At 36.8% G+C, this 17,401-nt stretch overlaps 1 protein-coding gene across 1 annotated transcript in view; it reads right to left on the bottom strand.

The window, feature by feature from the left end:
- babam2 (BRISC and BRCA1 A complex member 2) overlaps positions 1-17,401 on the bottom strand; it is a 99,836-nt gene that overhangs the window by 21,968 nt on the left and 60,467 nt on the right. The window lies entirely within an intron of this gene.

The following is a 17,401-nucleotide window of genomic DNA, read 5'->3' as shown; positions in this document are numbered from 1 at the left end:
ATATGTGAATGGGACACGTATTCAGCAGAAGCGGCCTGACAGTCTACTTGATGTTATATCAAAACGGTTCTCTCATCTCTAACAGAATTAAACTGCTCTGGCTAGTCCAATTATGAGTGTCACAGATTTATCTGCTACATTAGAATTACACAGAATACATTAAAATCCCCAAAACAACAATTGTTTTAATTTATTCTGATCATCACAGTTAAGTCTAACACTACTAGACTCATGTTTTTAGTCTGATCCCAGCAATGTTACTACGTCCCCATTCCGAGATCATGTTTGCGTTCACAGAAAAGACACAATGGCAATTTTCAGGGATCAACATGCTGTGTGAAATGTTTCTGACCATAGATGTTTGTGTTGATTAAAGAAGAAACCGTGCACAAAAAAGAGAAATTTGTAATGGTAATGTTCTGCCGGGACATCATCCGTTTAGTTTATATACTGAACAATTAATCTAACTTTAAAACATAACACAGTGAGTTATTCAACATACAGGTAAAATACTTGTGAGCCCAATTTTTAAGGACTTTTTTTCCCCACATCACGTTTCATTATTCTATGAAAGCTTGTTTCCGCCACTAAATGAAAAATAAAAAAGGTAATTGCGACTTTTTATCTTGCAATTGCGAGTTTCTCAGAATTGCGAGATATAAAGTCAGAATTGCGAGATATAAAGTGAGAATTGCGAGATATAAAGTCAGAATTGCGAGATATAAAGTGAGAATTGCGAGATATAAAGTCAGAATTGCGAGATATTAAGTCAGAATTGCGTGATATAGTCAGAATTGCGAAACATAAAGTCGAAATTGCGTGTTATAAAGTCAGAATTGCGAGATATAAAATCGCAATTGGGTGTTATAAAGTCAGAATTGCGAGATATAAAGTCAGAATTGCGAGATATAAAGTCAGAATTGCGTGATATAGTCGCAATTGCGTGTTATAAAGTCAGAATTGCGAGATATAAAGTCGCAATTGCGTGATATAAAGTCAGAATTGTGAGATATAAAGTCAGAATTGCGAGATATAAAGTTGAAATTGCGTGTTATAAAGTCAGAATTGCGAGATATAAAGTCGCAATTGCGTGATATAAAGTCAGAATTGCGAGATATAAAGTTGAAATTGCGTGTTATAAAGTCAGAATTGCGAGATATAAAGTCGAAATTGCGTGTTATAAAGTCAGAATTGCAAGATATAAAGTCAAAATTGTGTTATAAAGTCAGAATTGCGAGATATAAAGTCGAAATTGTGTGATATAAAGTTGAAATTGCGTGTTATAAAGTCAGAATTGCGAGATATAAAGTTGAAATTGCGTGTTATAAAGTCAGAATTGCGAGATATAAAGTTGAAATTGCGTGTTATAAAGTCAGAATTAGGTGATATAAACTCGCAATTACATGTTATAAAGTCAGAATTGCGTGATATAAAGTCAGAATTGCGAGATATAAAGTTGAAATTGCGTGTTATAAAGTCAGAATTGCGAGATATAAAGTTGAAATTGCGTGTTATAAAGTCAGAATTGCGAGATATAAAGTTGAAATTGTGTGTTATAAAGTCAGAATTAGGTGATATAAACTCGCAATTACGTGTTATAAAGTCAGAATTGTGAGATATAAACTATTCTGAGGGGGGAAAAAGTCTTTTTTTTTTCTTAGAACTGGCCTGATAACTCGCAATTATGAGAAAAAATGTCCGAATTTTGAGATATAAACTCGCAATTGTGAGAAAAAAAGTCAGAATTGTGAGATAAAAAGTCTCAATTCTGACTTAATTTCTCACAATTCTGACGTCATATCTCGCAGTTGTGAAATAAAAATTCGCAATTATTATTATTATTTTTTTATTCAGTTGGCAGAAACCAGCTTCCATAAGATTCGCACTGTTCACTACTCGAGGTTAACGATTAATCCTGGGTATTCATATGCTGAACATTCCTAAACCCTGGGATAACACTCTTATTGGCATATTTTTATTATTCTCATTGATTGGATGAATTCGCATTCGGCCGGTTTACATGAAGGCTCCAGCGTTGCACATCCTCATGTTTTGTCGACTGTGCAATCAAGCTTTTCCTGAACTTGGACTACAGTATAAAGGTAAGAATGAAATGGTCTCTTCTTCACACCAATAGACATGTTCTCCATCACCATTTGACATTTTTCCCCTTTTCCTGTGGCTGAATATGAGGCACGTGATTGGTTCTCTGTTGCTAAGCGTCTGGCTGTAACATTCTAACACCACACTGTTTCATGCAAGTTTGGCGCCGCAATGCAGGGTTTAACAGCACTTCTGAATTTAACGTTTCTCTACCAGGGGTTAAACGTGGGGTTTACAACGATGATAAGTGCATGTGAAATAATGTGTTTTAGGGTTGAAGTAAATATCCTAAAAACTTCTTTCTACTGATTTTTGTTTTGTTTTGTTACGGTGTCTTACACTAAAGCGTATGGTGATATATGTTTCATGTTGTTTCGTAAGCTCATCAATATGTAATACTGTGAATTGGAAATATTGGTCTGATAGTTTCAAAGCCTTTTGAAATGAATGTAGCCTCCAGAACTGGTACTGGAAAAGCTTCAAAGCATTTAAAACCATGTTTGAGACTCCCAAATTCAGCAAGAAAGCTTGAGTTCATTACTTAAAATGTTCAAAATGTTTTAACAAGCAGGATGATTTTAACTAGCATTCAGCAGATTAGTTCTGCTTTTGAAAAGCATCTATTAAATGAAGCTCTGAGGGCAAACGTGTGAATCCGTATGAACACAAAAAGGAACAAAATGTCAAGCGCAAAGCTAATGGCTACTCTTGTCGTCTGTCTCTTCTTGCTCTTCATCAGCCGCTATCATACGACATGGACCTGAGCGCGGGGGGGTGGCGTCTCCGTCTACATCCCAAGGTGTTGCTTGATTTAATCAGCTTGCATCAGTACAGCATTATGGTATGACCCATGTTCCCAGAGACATAATTCATTCTTGCTGATGGGCATTGGTGGAATTGATGGGTTATGGCTGCCACAGAAGGAGATGGAGCAGAAATATTCTTGTGTGACTGGTATTTGCATTGGAACAAACGTTGAATAGCATTTTGAAGTCGTTCTCCAATGACAAGAACGAAACAAACATCTCTAGTCAGTTTAATAAAGTAAACACATATATATTAGCTTTGAATATGGCTTAAACTAATTTTAAAAGCGTGATTATCCAAATTTAAGGATTCAATAATGACACCGGCAAAGGTCAATAAAATGTCGCAAACTCAATGCAATTTTGGGTTCAAATATGGGTTCAATTCAAACATTGGGTTAAAAATGTCATTTAAAAATGTAAATGTCCATATATTTGACCCAAAATTGGGTTAAAACAACCCAGCATTTTTCAGAGTGTTCTACCCGAAGCTGTTCACGTCCTCAGACTCGGATTTATGCATTTCTATGTCAACACTATCAACGCTGAAATGAATCTGCAGCAGTCAGGCGGTGCAACTAGAGCACTGTAAGTTGTTTACGTTCATTAATATTGTAAAGTTATGAGCTTTGAGACATGAGGTAATTCAACGCTCGTGTCCCTTTGCAGACTCTGCTTCGAGTGGTCATGTGATTTGGAGGAGGCGTGGCTTTGGAGACTCTGAAGGGAGGGTGGGATCTCATGCTTTCAAAACTAGATCGCTATCGCTAGCCACTCCGAAATTGCCAACCCTACCTTTAACCTTTAATATAATTATGTTAAGCAGATCGAAAGATCCAACGCTATCAATTCGTACGAATTCATACGAGTGATTAAAAAGTGGCTAATTCATCAGACCTCAATCGTACGAATTCGTACGATTTGTCTAAACCCACGTGATGGGTAGGTTTAGGGGCGGGGTCAGGGGTAGGTCATTCGTACGAATTCATAGGAATTGGCCAATTCGTAAAATTTGTACGATTTAGCAAAAATCGTACTAATTCGTACGAGTGAGGTCGATTTGTTACGAATTAGCCAACTCGTAAAATTCGTACGAATTCCCGTGAGATCGGGTTGAAAGATCTGCATTCACATACGAATCAATGTTAAAAAAATCTTGATTTATCTATTTTCATAATCATAATAATGAAGTTTTAAAATCCATATTTTAACATACTAGATTAAAGGGTTAATTCACCCAAAAATGAAAATTCTGTCAGTATTTACTCATCCTCATGTTGTTCCAACCCTTTAAGACCTTCGTTCATCTTCGCAACACAAATTAAGATATTTAAGATATTAAGATCGCTCCTGTATACTAGTCTATAGGCTTCTTGAGGGAATGACACTTGCTGGCATCGAAAAGTCATTAAAGACATCGTTAAAATAGTCCAAGTGACTACAGGGGCTCAATCTTAACTTTATCAAACGACGAGAACACTTTGTGCGCAAAAACAACAAAAATAACGACTTTATTTCAACTATTTGTTTATTTCTCCCTCTGCGCGAGTCAGGTTACTAGTTTAATAGCGTAAGCTTCTGTTATTGTACTTCACACGCATCACACATGACCAGCGTCGGCCAATAGTGAGCCTACGTGTGACGTAGCTTTACGCAATAACACTACGTTAACTGACTACAGGCCCATGGAGAAGGAAGTGAATAGTTGAAATAAAGTCGTTATTTTTGTTGTTTTTTTGCGCACAAAAGTGTTCTCGTCGTTTGATAAAGTTAAGATTGAGCCCCTGTAGTCACTTGGACTATTTTAATGATGTCTTTAATGACTTTTCGATGCCAGCAAGAGTCATTCCCTCAAGAAGCCTATGGACTAGTATGCAGGAGCGATCTTAATATCTTAAATATCTTCATTTGTGTTGCGAAGATGAATGAAGGTCTTACGGGGTTGGAACAACATGAGGGTGAGTAAATACTGACAGAATTTTCATTTTTTGGGTGAACTTACCCTTTAAACAGCAATTATTATGACTTCTGCAACTGTAGTTGTAGCATAATCATCTGAAAGAATTTTCCACGAAAAACTAATACATATAGAAATGTTCTATTTCTACAATAAATCTAAAGTAGGTTACAAGAAGTATAAAGAGCATCTGAACTGCGTAAGCATGTGCTTTGGGCAAAATGCTGCTTAAATAGGAATATAAAGGTGCATCATTAAAACATGCTCTTAAAGGTTCCCGGTACAGAACTAATGAAGAGGACAGTGATGACTAATGAGTGTTTGAGTGACCCTTAGAGTCCAGGACAGCGAGAGAGGGGGTATTGTACACTCTTTTAAACCAGTGAGTCAGTGTCAAGGAGTCGGGCTCGAGGGTGCCCCGGGTGAGACCCTCATGTGGACGCCCACTCTTCTTTCTCTTATGACCTCCCCGCCGGTGCTCGCTATGACATCGTAGAGATGTGACAGCTGTCTCCAAGCCAAGAGCTGTCTAAAATCCAAACTTGAGGAGAAGTTGATTTGTTTGGCCCCCCTATAGGAAGAGACGGGACTGAATTGCTCAGTGTTTTCAGTGCCATCTCATTTGGTCAGCTACAAGCATGACCTTGAAGATCAGGTGTTTTCCCATCAAACCTCACAGTACCAATTCATAACTATAATTAAGTCCGAATAGTCATTTCAAGACACAAAGCACATTATTTGAAACACGTTTGACAGATTGGATCGCAATATGTATCAATTTGTGTGCAGTTGTGACTTGAATGCCCACTGGAGAGATGCTTGAACGCCTTGTTTTTATGGCAGGAATATTTTACCTGAAGCAACGATTTGACAGGAGACCATCGGTGTAGCAGAAGCAGCTGTCATAACCTATAAACATTTCTACAAAGGTACTGAAAATGTGACAAGCAATCCTGAAATATGCTGTGTTCAAAACAGCACAGCGTATCACTGGAAAAGTCCTTAGAGAGTTTCTTTAGTCGCTTTATTGGTCCGTGTTTGTGACACAAATGATAATGTACCATATTTTCCGGAAAATAAGTTGCACCTGATTACAAGTCGCAAAAAACATATACTGACATTCATTATAAACAAGATTTTTAATATTTATGATAATTTACTCACCCCCATGTCATTCAAGATATCCATGTCTTTCTTTCTTCGAGTCGAAACGAAATTAAGGTTTTTGATGAAAACATTCCAGGATTTTCTCCATATAATGGACTTCAATGGGGTCCAAATGGTTCAAGGTCCAAAAGACAGTTTCAGTGCAAATTGCAAACTGTTCAAAGGGCTTTAAACGACACCAGACGATGAATTATCAAGCAAAACGATCGCTAATTTAATTTTTTTTTTTTTTTTACAAAGTTTAAGTTTTGGTCGCCTTGCTCTGTTCTGTGATGCGCGTTCGTGACTCTCCTGTTCGAACTCGTTTATCAAAACGAACGAATCTTTTTTCGTGTCATTTGGTTCATTCAACAAACGAAATGAACGAGTTGACTCGGGAAAAGATTTGTTCATTTTGATGAATGAGTTCGAACAGGAGAGTCACGAACACGCATCACACCCTAACCCTAACCCTAATAGAGCAAGGCGAGCATTATAAAACTTAAATTTTGTTATTTTATTTTTTTAAATGTGCGATCGTTTTGCTTGATAAGACCCTTATTCATCTTCTGGAGTCGTTTAAAGCCCTTTGAACAGTTTACAGTTTGCACTGAAAGTGTCTTTTGGACCTTAAACCGTTTGGTTCCCATTGAAGTCCATTATATGGAGAAAAATCCTGGAATGTTTTCACCAAAAACCTTAATTTCTTTTTAACTGAAGAAAAAATGACATGGACATCTTGGATGACATGGGGGTGAGTAAATTATCAGCAAAAGTTTTTTTTTTTTTTTAAAGTGAACTACTCCTTTAATTTGCATTACATAAGTACGGTAATAAAAATTTAAAAGAGCCAATCACTGATTAACTGAATGCATTCTGACAGGTTGCGTGCTCCATAAATAGGTGTCTTTTTGTTTGGTGGATTTAGTGGAGGAGGATTGTGGAACATATTAACAATCTGGGCACACCCTACAAGGTGGAGAACACAGCTAGGCCATAGTGTCTGTATCTAAGGTGTGTATGTGTGTGTGTATGTGTGGCTGAGCCAAATACCATTTAAAAAGGGTGTGGTGGCTGATGCAACTGAATGACCAGAAACCTCATCTGATCAATGGTGCGATGAAGAAGATAATACTCTATTCATAGCGTTGACTAAATCCTCATGTGGCCAATCGTGGGCTTCATGATGAAAAACTACGATGAAATCATACATTTCTAACTAAATAGGTCGTGAGGCCAAGGAATACTTCGTTTTTCACATTCTGTTCCATCTCATGCACACTTGTGCATGCAAGTCTTTACAAGTTTACTTCAATCACTGCGAGTGCGGATGGACACTTTCTACCTAGTTGAGCACTCGATCACTTGCAAATGTGCTGTTGTGACTAAAAACATGGACAATCTGCATATAAGTGGTGTGGTGATGACAAATGTTAAGTCACTTGCTCCATCCACAAAAAACTTCACTTAGAGATGAGAAGAAAACAAAACAGCAACAGTTTAAGGAGTAGTTCACTTTAAAAAAAACTTTTGCTGATAATTTACTCACCCCCATGTCAATCTAAAATGTCCATGTCTTTCTTTCTTCATTCATGAAATGAAAAAAAAATTCCAGGATTTTTCTCCATATAATGGACTTCAATGGGGTCCAAACGGTTCAAGGTCCAAACGAGAGTTTCAGTGCAGCTTCAAAGGGCTTTAAACGACACCAGACGACGAATAAGGGTCTTATCTCCGATCGCTCATTTAAAAAATAAATAAAAAACGTTATAAAACTTCTGTTCGATGACTCTGTTTCAATATAATTGCGTATTACGTGACGTCACAGAACAGAACAAGGCGAGCGTTTGTGCTTATAAAACTTAAACTTTGTTATTTATTTTTTAAACGAGCGATCATTTCGCTTGATAAGACCCTTATTCATCGTCTGGTGTCGTTTAAAGCCCTTTGAAGCTGCATTGAAACTCTCATTTGGACCTTGAACCGTTTGGACCCCATTGAAGTCCATTATATGGAGAAAATCCTGGAATGTTTTCATCAAAAAACTTAATTTCTTTTCGACTGAAGAAAGAAAGACATGGGCATCTTGGATGACATGGGGGTGAGTAAATGATCAGCAAAAGTTATTTTTTTAAAGTGAACTAAACATTTAAGAGTCATTTTCATGAACATCAAAGACAACCAGAAAACTTTTAGATGATGAAATCACGTCGATGAGCTTGTTAAAAGAGCAGTGCTACTACACTGACTGGTCAATACAAACAGAAATAAATGACATGATGCAGTAATGACACACCTGAGTTACTTCTATCTGAATATGGCACTTAAGAAATGTACTAAAAAGAAAAAAAAAACATTATAAAAGGATATAGTTTCACTGCGAGTCTCTTCACTGGAATATAAAAAAAGCATGTCTAGTTGATAAAATAACATGGAATGACAGTAAATGTTTCATTGCTTCTTGAATACCTGGAACTGCATCATCTAAAGCAAGCTTCCTGTCAACTTGCATTTTTAAGTGTCGGAAAAACAAAACGCATCTAGTTTCCAGTGTCAGATCATAAATAAGAACAAGGTGACTTTACTGGGACCTCTTTTGAGTGTGGAACAAAGCAAAGAGCAGAAAATGGCTTCCTTGAGTTAAACTGAGAGAGAAATGATTTAAGGCAGTCAAATGAAAACAGTAAACATATAGAGGGAAAGTGTCCACCCACTCTCTCCAAAACACACCAGCACACACGGCAGTTTGAGAAGAGAGCCGTGCCTGGAAATGGCAGCAGTGTGTGACTCACAGAGGACAATCAACAGCTGCTTGATATTGAGCCATGAGTTGTGGTCTACGGCGAAAACATGTAGCACACACTCTTTTACTTTCCCACACACACACCTGTCAGCCAGGTTCATCGATGACTGAAAACAGGGAAAAAGCTCTTAAACCAAAATGAGGCGGTATAAAGGTCCGTTCATACAGATATTAGCGTCCACATCAGCGTTAATTCTACGAGCGCGCTACAGTTTTGTTGTCTATCGCTTTAAATGCTTGAGCTCATTAAAACAAGATGGATTCTGATTCCGAAAGTGATTCCCACGATATCGTTCCTCTGTGCCGTTTTCGTTATAGTTGTGGCGTTATTTTTTGGATCTATATCTTCATCGTTAGCGTTATCATCTTTGGTGTGAACAGGCCTTAACAGTACGGAAAATAAACAGTTTGAAAAAGACAGGCCATACTCTAAAAACTTAAATTATAATGTACTTATTTTTTTTCTTCAATTTTGATATTTTTAGGTCAAACCGTTCTCGTCAGGCATATAATGGAGGTCTATGGTCACCACCTCAAAGAGCATGCACAGAGAAGTCCAGATTAAACATGATTTAATGACTCGTAAATGTAAGTATTGACGGCCTACCACACGAAACGAGCGGTTTGAGTGAGAAAACTAACAGTATTTATAGCGTTTTTACCTCTTGTAATCACAGAGCGCCCGCATTTAGGACGTGACTTTGGTTACAAGAGTAAAAAACGATATAAATTCTTTTCGTTTTCTCACACAAAGCGCTCGTTTCGTGTCGTAGGCCATCAATGTGTACTTACATTTACGAGTCATTAAATCATGTTTAATCTGGACTTCTCTGTGCATGCTCTTTGAGGTGGTGACCATAGACCTCCATTATATGACTGATAGACACAAACGCTTTGACCTAAAAATATCAAAATTGAAACTACTGCGGAAACAAAGACACCTACATCTTGGATGCCTTTGAGGTAAGATAAAACCTCAAAGTCAACTATCCCTTTAAAAATATTGAGTATATTTTAAAACTGTGAATTATGATTTTTGCACATCCATTTTTAAATAGGTACTGTAAAGTTATAAGCGGTATACTATTCAATTCCAAACAAATCTGATGTTTCTCCTGAATAATACAGAGGGGCATGTATTAGGATATCTATGAGTTAAATTTCAGCACAGTGCGCCTTGGCAATTAGCAAGTAAAGCCGCTGTAATGTTTGCAGTACAGTTTACACAATGACTCCAAAGCTAACAAGACAGGTAGCCTATGTACATTCAAACATAGAAAGTATTAAATCCTATTAAAGTATTACGTTCCCACACTTCACTAGCCATCTTGCCCCTGTTGTTGCCACCCGTCTCTGTGGATGCAAAACAGTAGACGCATTTATTACACAGTATGATGCATTCATAAGGGTGACGCGTCATCAATGCGTATCATATGTTGCCAGAAATAAGTCATAAGCTTTGCACTTGGGGCGTGTAGTTGTGATAGCGGCGTGGTGATGTCCTCATTTTACGCGCCTGTTTGATCCCGTCTGAGAAGTGTCAACGCACCAGGGTGCTCACGATGCAGTGAGTCAACGTGAGTAATTCACACGTCGCTAATATAATCAGGGAAGAGATGCCAAGCGGCACGTGAAGTAAAGTTTGGTCATACTCACTCAACACCCGAGAGCACGACCTGGCCACAACCACTATACCCAACAGTGCAGTTTAGCATAACTGGGACAAATGCACACTGCATTTGCATTTTGAGTTTATTCAAGAATGGCGCAAGAATTTACAATCACTAAATCAACAAAAAGGGACAGCATCACATTTAAAGGAGTAGTTCACTTTAAAAAAAAAAACAAAAAAAAACTTTTGCTGATAATTTACTCACCCCCATGTCATCAAGGTCCACGTCTTTCTTTCTTCAGTCGAAGAAAAATTAAGGTTTTTGATGAAAACATTTCAGGATTTTTCTCCATATAATGGACTTCAATGGGAACCAAACGGTTCAAGGTCCAAATGAGAGTTTCAGTGCAGCTTCAAAGGGCTTTAAACGATTCCAGACGATGAATAAGGGTCTTATCTATCGAAACGATCGGCCATTTAAAAAATAAATAACTAACTAAAAATAAATAAATAACTGTTCTGTGATGCGTGTTCGTGACTCTCCTGTTCAAACTCGTTCATCAAAATGAACGAATCTTTTTTCATGTAATTTGGTTCATTTAACAAACAAAATGAACAAATTGACTTGGGAAAAGATTCGTTCATTTTGAACAGGAGAGTCACGAACGCGCATCACAGAACAGAGCAAGGCCAGCATTTGAGCTTATAAAACTTCAACTTTGTTATTTTTTTATTAAAAGAGTGATCGTTTTGCTTGATAAGACCCTTATTCAACGTCTGGAGTCGTTTAAAGCCCTTTAAACAGTTTGCAGTTTGCACTGAAACTGTCTTTTGGACCTTGAACCGTTTGGTTCCCATTGAAGAAAGAATGACATGGATATCTTGGATGACATGGGGGTGAGTAAATTATCAGTAAAAGTTTTTTAAAAAGTGAACTACTCCTTTAAGTGGGAACAAAACATAGGCAATTCATATTTGCCTATTTATACCAACAACGAAAAACCATTCCAGAAAAACGAATTTAAAATGAGCAAAACAAAACAAAGTTTGCATACAAGGAAGCACATCCTAGTAACTCACATAACAAACAAAACACCCTATAATAGAATAACTAATAATACAATAATCCATGGCACAATCGCTCTCCTGGAATGAAACAAAGGAAATAAAACAGTGATTCATGACACAGGATTGTATCACAGTGTAATGATTCAAATAACGGTCTATTTTTAGTAATAATAATATGGTTGCGAATCAATATGGTGCAAGGAGGACGTAATAAGGTGAAAATAGTAAATGGCAGATGAGAGAAAATGCAGAAGCAACAGAAGCAAACTCAGATTACTTTAGGTGGGCTTAAGTGAAAAAGGCTTTGGGAAAGGGGGATAGGGTCTCATTACTTTTTTATTAATACAGTTTGTTTGTGAAACCCAGCCCACTTGACAATGATTGTGATGTCATGATGATTGCACAGAATATGAAACAAAATAATGCATGTATCAAAATAATAAAAGCAGCCAATGACAAAAATAATTAAATATAAATTAAAAAAAAAATGGTAAAAATCTTATTTTGAATAAACTTTTTTTTTTTAATAATCTGTAATCTTCTGTCTGTTTGTATGTAGTAAAACACCCACATACAGAGCAGAAAAAAATCTGGGTCATGTTTGCATTTTCTTCTGTTAAAGCGCACAATTCTGACCCTGAAATCATGAATAGGCATATAATAATGTCATACATGTAAAAAGCAGCAGGGAATTGAACAAATAGCTCTACCATGGCTCAGAGGAAGATAAGAAACATGTCTTTGTGGCAGTTTTTCAGTTGATTAGAATCATAATCTTCTTCACCTTACATATCGAAAGCAAAAATGAAATGAATCATATTTGTGACGTGCCAGAGAAAAACAGGTCCTATTTTTGGAATCAGCATCCCTAAAATTAGTAAGAAATAAGGATTTAATTCAGAAAATAGGATGCAGGGTGGTATTACTTTACAGAATATCCAACATTTACTACAACTGTTCAGTATATCTGACCCCAGTCCAGTAAATCAGTCAGTTTGGATAGTTCACGTAGTTCACTTTTATGAAGATTGTTCTCTTATATAAACAAAAAATATAGTAGAGATTGCATACACTATTGCATAAATATATATTTTGATCTGACCAATGACAGAAAGCAAATGCAATTGGCAAGAAAATGTTGAAGTTTTTGCCAACTGGAGAGTCACAATATATTAAGGAACTAAGTTGCATTAGAGCATGGTTTAATATTTGTGTGGTTGCGTCCAATTGCCTGAGGGATTTTATGAATATAAAAAGAACACAGAACAAGTGGGGAAAAAAGGACAGCATGATATAATCATAGGACGCATGCTTTCATCAGGGCGGCTCACAGCTTCTTCAAGATCAATGAGTTCAACTGTAATATCTCTCAGGTGTCCAACCTTCTTTAAACCGTTCAATTCAGAATTCCTTCCTCACTACGAAAAACAATACGCTTATTGTACATAGTGTCTTTCAAACCAGTAAAACCCTCATAACCCTGTCTCCAGCTTATCTCTAAATACTGTACATACAGTACATTGACAGAGAGGATGATTTAAAGCTTGTGTGCTTGGTTTTTGTGTGTGTGTTGTTCAGGTATTCCCTAAATTGAGGGGATTTTTGGTCATCATGAGGATAAGAGCTTATAATTCGTTCTTGAAAATGTAAAAATGCTGCAAGTTTAGGTTTAGGGGACAGAATATACAGTTTGTCCAGTATAAAAATCAATATGTCTATGGAATGTCCTTATTGCATAATGTGTGTGTGTGTGTTCTTAAACCATTCAAATGCAAACTAAAGATACATCGCAAAATTTTGTTTGATGAAAATGAAAAATGAAAAATGGGCGCCCAGCCTGGATGCCAGCCGAGCTTAGCCCCGCCCACAACAGTTGACGGTCTGGACTTGATTCGTTGTGAAGCAAGTATGCCCGAACCAAAGCTGTTCGGACCAATCAAATTGTCAGGGCGGGCTTTATATGATGATGGACAGATGATCACCGTAACGTAGGCTAATCATCCACGTCACCAAAGACCACACCCCTAAATGCATTGAAGCAACTTCCATGTGATTGGTTGATTAGATAATTGCATTAATCAGGTGTTCCTAAAAATATCCGTGATTTTAACGGTAAAATACTGTAAAAATGCTACAGTGCAAAACTGTTAATTGGTTATTAAAAGAAAGTTTCCGTACTATATACGGTAAATAACTATGATATAATTTTACCGTAAAATACCATTAAATTTACAGTTTTTGAAAGTGAAAAAGAACAAATCATCGTATAATTTACAGTGAAAAACCGTAAATTGTCATTTCCACAATGTGACACTTCACATTTGATGTATTTTTTTGTTGAAATACCTGTTTTTTTTTTCTAATCAGTTACGTACATTAGGGTTTTATGTTACATTTAATGTTGCTAAATTAATGTTTATTGCCTTTTTTAATTTCCATGATGGTGTTTAATGTTTGTGTGAATGACACTGCGCAGCTTCTTTATATAATAAGTAATCACTTGTGATGAGCTGTGATTGCTCATGCAACTATCACTGCTGTGATGATTGATGGTTGTCAGTGTATTATAATGGTCTAAAACAGATATCAATAACTTGGTAAATAAACATTTTATCAGAAAATAAAATACGGTTTATTACTGTAAATTTTAAGTTAAGTCTGTAAAACCATTAACGTTCCTACCTTAAAGTTCTGGCAACCACAGCTGCCATTTTTTACCGTAAAATTTACGGTTTATTTAGTGTATTTGGTATAGGCATCTGCGATTTCATGTGTATATTGTATTGAATTACACTATATGGTTTTATAAATCAATAGGCCTTATTTACCTTATTAATTACCTTATATATTTATATTTGAAGAGATGTCATGATAGCAATAAACTATGAATTAGGCCTACAGGTCATGTTTGAATTGTGCATCTAATTCAATTACTATCAAATGACAACAAAAATAATCATCATTATTAAAATAATACATTAAAGGTGGGAGGACATCCTTTTATGGTGTTTTTTCTCTAAACATCTCTGAAAGACTTGAGGCCAGTCAAGCTTTAACCTGGTTTTACCCAAAGTTTCAACCCTAATTTGCAATTTTCTTCAGAAATCAGAAAAGATATGATCAGAATGTGAGGGAGTGTTATGTGTCCTTGGAATTAATGAGCTGTATTGCATCACGTTACACTTTCAGAGGAACTTCCTGTTTCATGATTTTCTCTGTTTGACATGACGACACTGGTTTAACGACATGCCTAAGTGAGCAAAGTGACTGCCCATCCTCTTTTAATTACAGAAGAAATGATTTTATGATCGTTGTCCCTGATCTCGGACGTTAGGCGCATCTCTACAGATGTCTTCTTTCCCAACTCTGTGTTTACAGTAAATTACTGTAGTGTTTCCATCTCTCACACGCCTCTGGCGTACAGGTCTCTCTTTCCAGTATGGTATCGCTAACAGCTTACACAGCACCTCTACAGCTCTGCTGTTTCCTTGTCACAGATTTCCTGTGGTTTATTCAAAGCAGTCTCAGCTTTGAAAAAGATCCCCTTTCCTCCTCACAGATCTGTGTGTGTGTGTGTGTGTGTGTGGGGGGGGTTCACGCAGAGAGTGCCGCGTGAGCAACCCCTCCGCCGTTCCCTCTGCTCAGTCAGTCGTCGCTTCTCGGATTAATTAACCTTGATTAATTAATCTAATTAGTTAACACGTTGTGCAAATGAAACACAACTGTTAGCTCAAACACAAGGAGGGGAAGGCAGAGAGGAGGGCGAATGGTACAAAAAAATAAGCATTTGCTGCAATTGCTTGTGGCAATAACAGTTTTGAAGGTCAAGATTCCCTCTGTTCTGTCAGTAAATTGCTTTTGGGCGCAGCAGTGCAGTCAACAAACATCCAGACCTGGGTTTTATTAGACTTTATTAGAGACTAACACGGCATTTTAAGTTGTTCTGTGCAGCTGGTATAAGCATCTGAAGAAGCTTACACATTCCTTCACAATGTTCGATGGACTTTTTTTGCAATTTTGTGTTTTCAGACCAGACACCAAATATAGAGCAGTACTTTTATTTCATTTTTAATTTTTAAATTAAAAATGTATTAATAATAAATCTATTTTAATAATAAGCAAAGAAATTGCACCTGGACCCGATGATTAGCTTCATATTTAGTGCCACAAAAGTAAAAGAGAAAGGAGATTAGAGTAGAGTTACACAGAAATTTCCACAGAATTCCACAAGTTCAAACATCCTCTGCACTCTGCTTATTTGTTTTTTTTCTGTGATTTTTTTCAGGTCTCAATAATAGTGTTGTACTCCCGTCTCCCGCCTAAGCAAATTTTACTGTTATACTATATTAAAGGGGTGATGAACTGAGAAATCAAATTTTCCTTGAGCTTTTGCCATCTAAGAGGTCATCATATTATAAGAATATCCTGTAAGTTTCAGAACTTAAAACGTCCTTCTTGTTAGTCCAATAAAAGCTTTTATTGACACCAGCCTCTGCAAACGACTCGTTTTTCAAAGTGGGGAACTATGACGACAAAGAGGATAAAAGAAGATCAACGCCTACTTCAACACGGCCGGTTTAGCCCCGCACACCGATTCGCGCATTACACGCATAGCTAAATAACATAGATGCCTACCTCGTGACGACAAACCGGATCGAGATACCGAGGAAAATACAAAATATTGTGCAAAAATATAAGCTTCCTCTGGTTTCCAATAGGAATGCATGGATAAACTTTATTTTTAATGACGTTCCAGCTGATGAGGGTAAAACATCGTCCGTCTGTTCGCTTCATTTCACTGAGGATTGTCCTGTAAACAAGACTGGGTTTGCAGACGGATTAAGAGTACAGAACGGTTCTGTGCCGTCTATATTGGATCTGACAGGAATTGTGCAACACACAGACTCTGGGTCGAACATGTATGGCCGAATCATTCCGGTTGCCATTTTACAACATTGGACGTTTTCAAAACAATTTCCCTTAATTGCATCGACGGGTGAGTCGAAACTCATTATAATATGCAAAACTGTTATCCACTCACAGCAGTGGGCATTTACTTCCAATGTTCAGTGCGAGACGCCCATAAAAACCAAGCGTTTTTGAGCTAAGCTCAAAACTAGGGTATAAAAGAGCCTATTACTTATTCATTTTGATGTTTTTGAATGTAAAAACCAAGCAAACGTCATAAGTTGACCTCACAAAACAATATGATAACATTTAAAAAGCCAGTTCATGACCCCTTTAATTGTTTACGTAGAGCGCTTTGAGATGTCGCTATAGAGAATAAAAGTTATCATTATTATATTTCCCTTACATTCAACACAGAAACTGACAAAAACTGCTAAAATTGACACAATCCTGTATCAGGTGAGCTACCAAGCAAGTTTACTACGCAATAAATCTACAGATATAGAGATGGTCATGTGATGTAAATGCCGAAATGTATTCAGATTTTATATTAAGCACTACATTAAGTGATTTGAGGTAGTATTGTGAATGGAATTGTGGGAAAATAAGTCTTTATTAATTATTAATCTGTCCCTGCAATTCAATTTGTGTGAATGAATGAAATGAAAGTTGTTTTCAGCAGGAAATTGTACGGGTATGTATAGGCAAGTTTTTAGAGATTTGCAAAGGTAAAAGTACATTTTCCTAATGAGCCTGGATTGTGTAAACTATATTTTTTAAAGATAACCCTAATAACAAGACATATTTAGGCCTGAGAATATTAGCCAAAAGCCAAAACCAGGGCCAAATCACTTTCTTACGACATTAGCAACAAATCTGAGACATCTGTGCCATTTAAAATCCTTTGCCCCAGGATCCCAAAGCAATCACAACTTTTATGAGAGTTCAGTTTAAGCAAATATTCCTTTTAAAAATCCACATCGCATGACCCTAACCAA

The sequence above is a fragment of the Pimephales promelas genome, chromosome 15 (assembly GCF_988280905.1).
Source record: "Pimephales promelas chromosome 15, fPimPro1.hap1.1, whole genome shotgun sequence".
Taxonomy (NCBI): domain Eukaryota; kingdom Metazoa; phylum Chordata; class Actinopteri; order Cypriniformes; family Leuciscidae; genus Pimephales; species Pimephales promelas.
The sequence above is the reverse complement of the archived record's forward strand: the minus strand, read 5'-3'. Positions and strand labels throughout refer to the sequence as shown.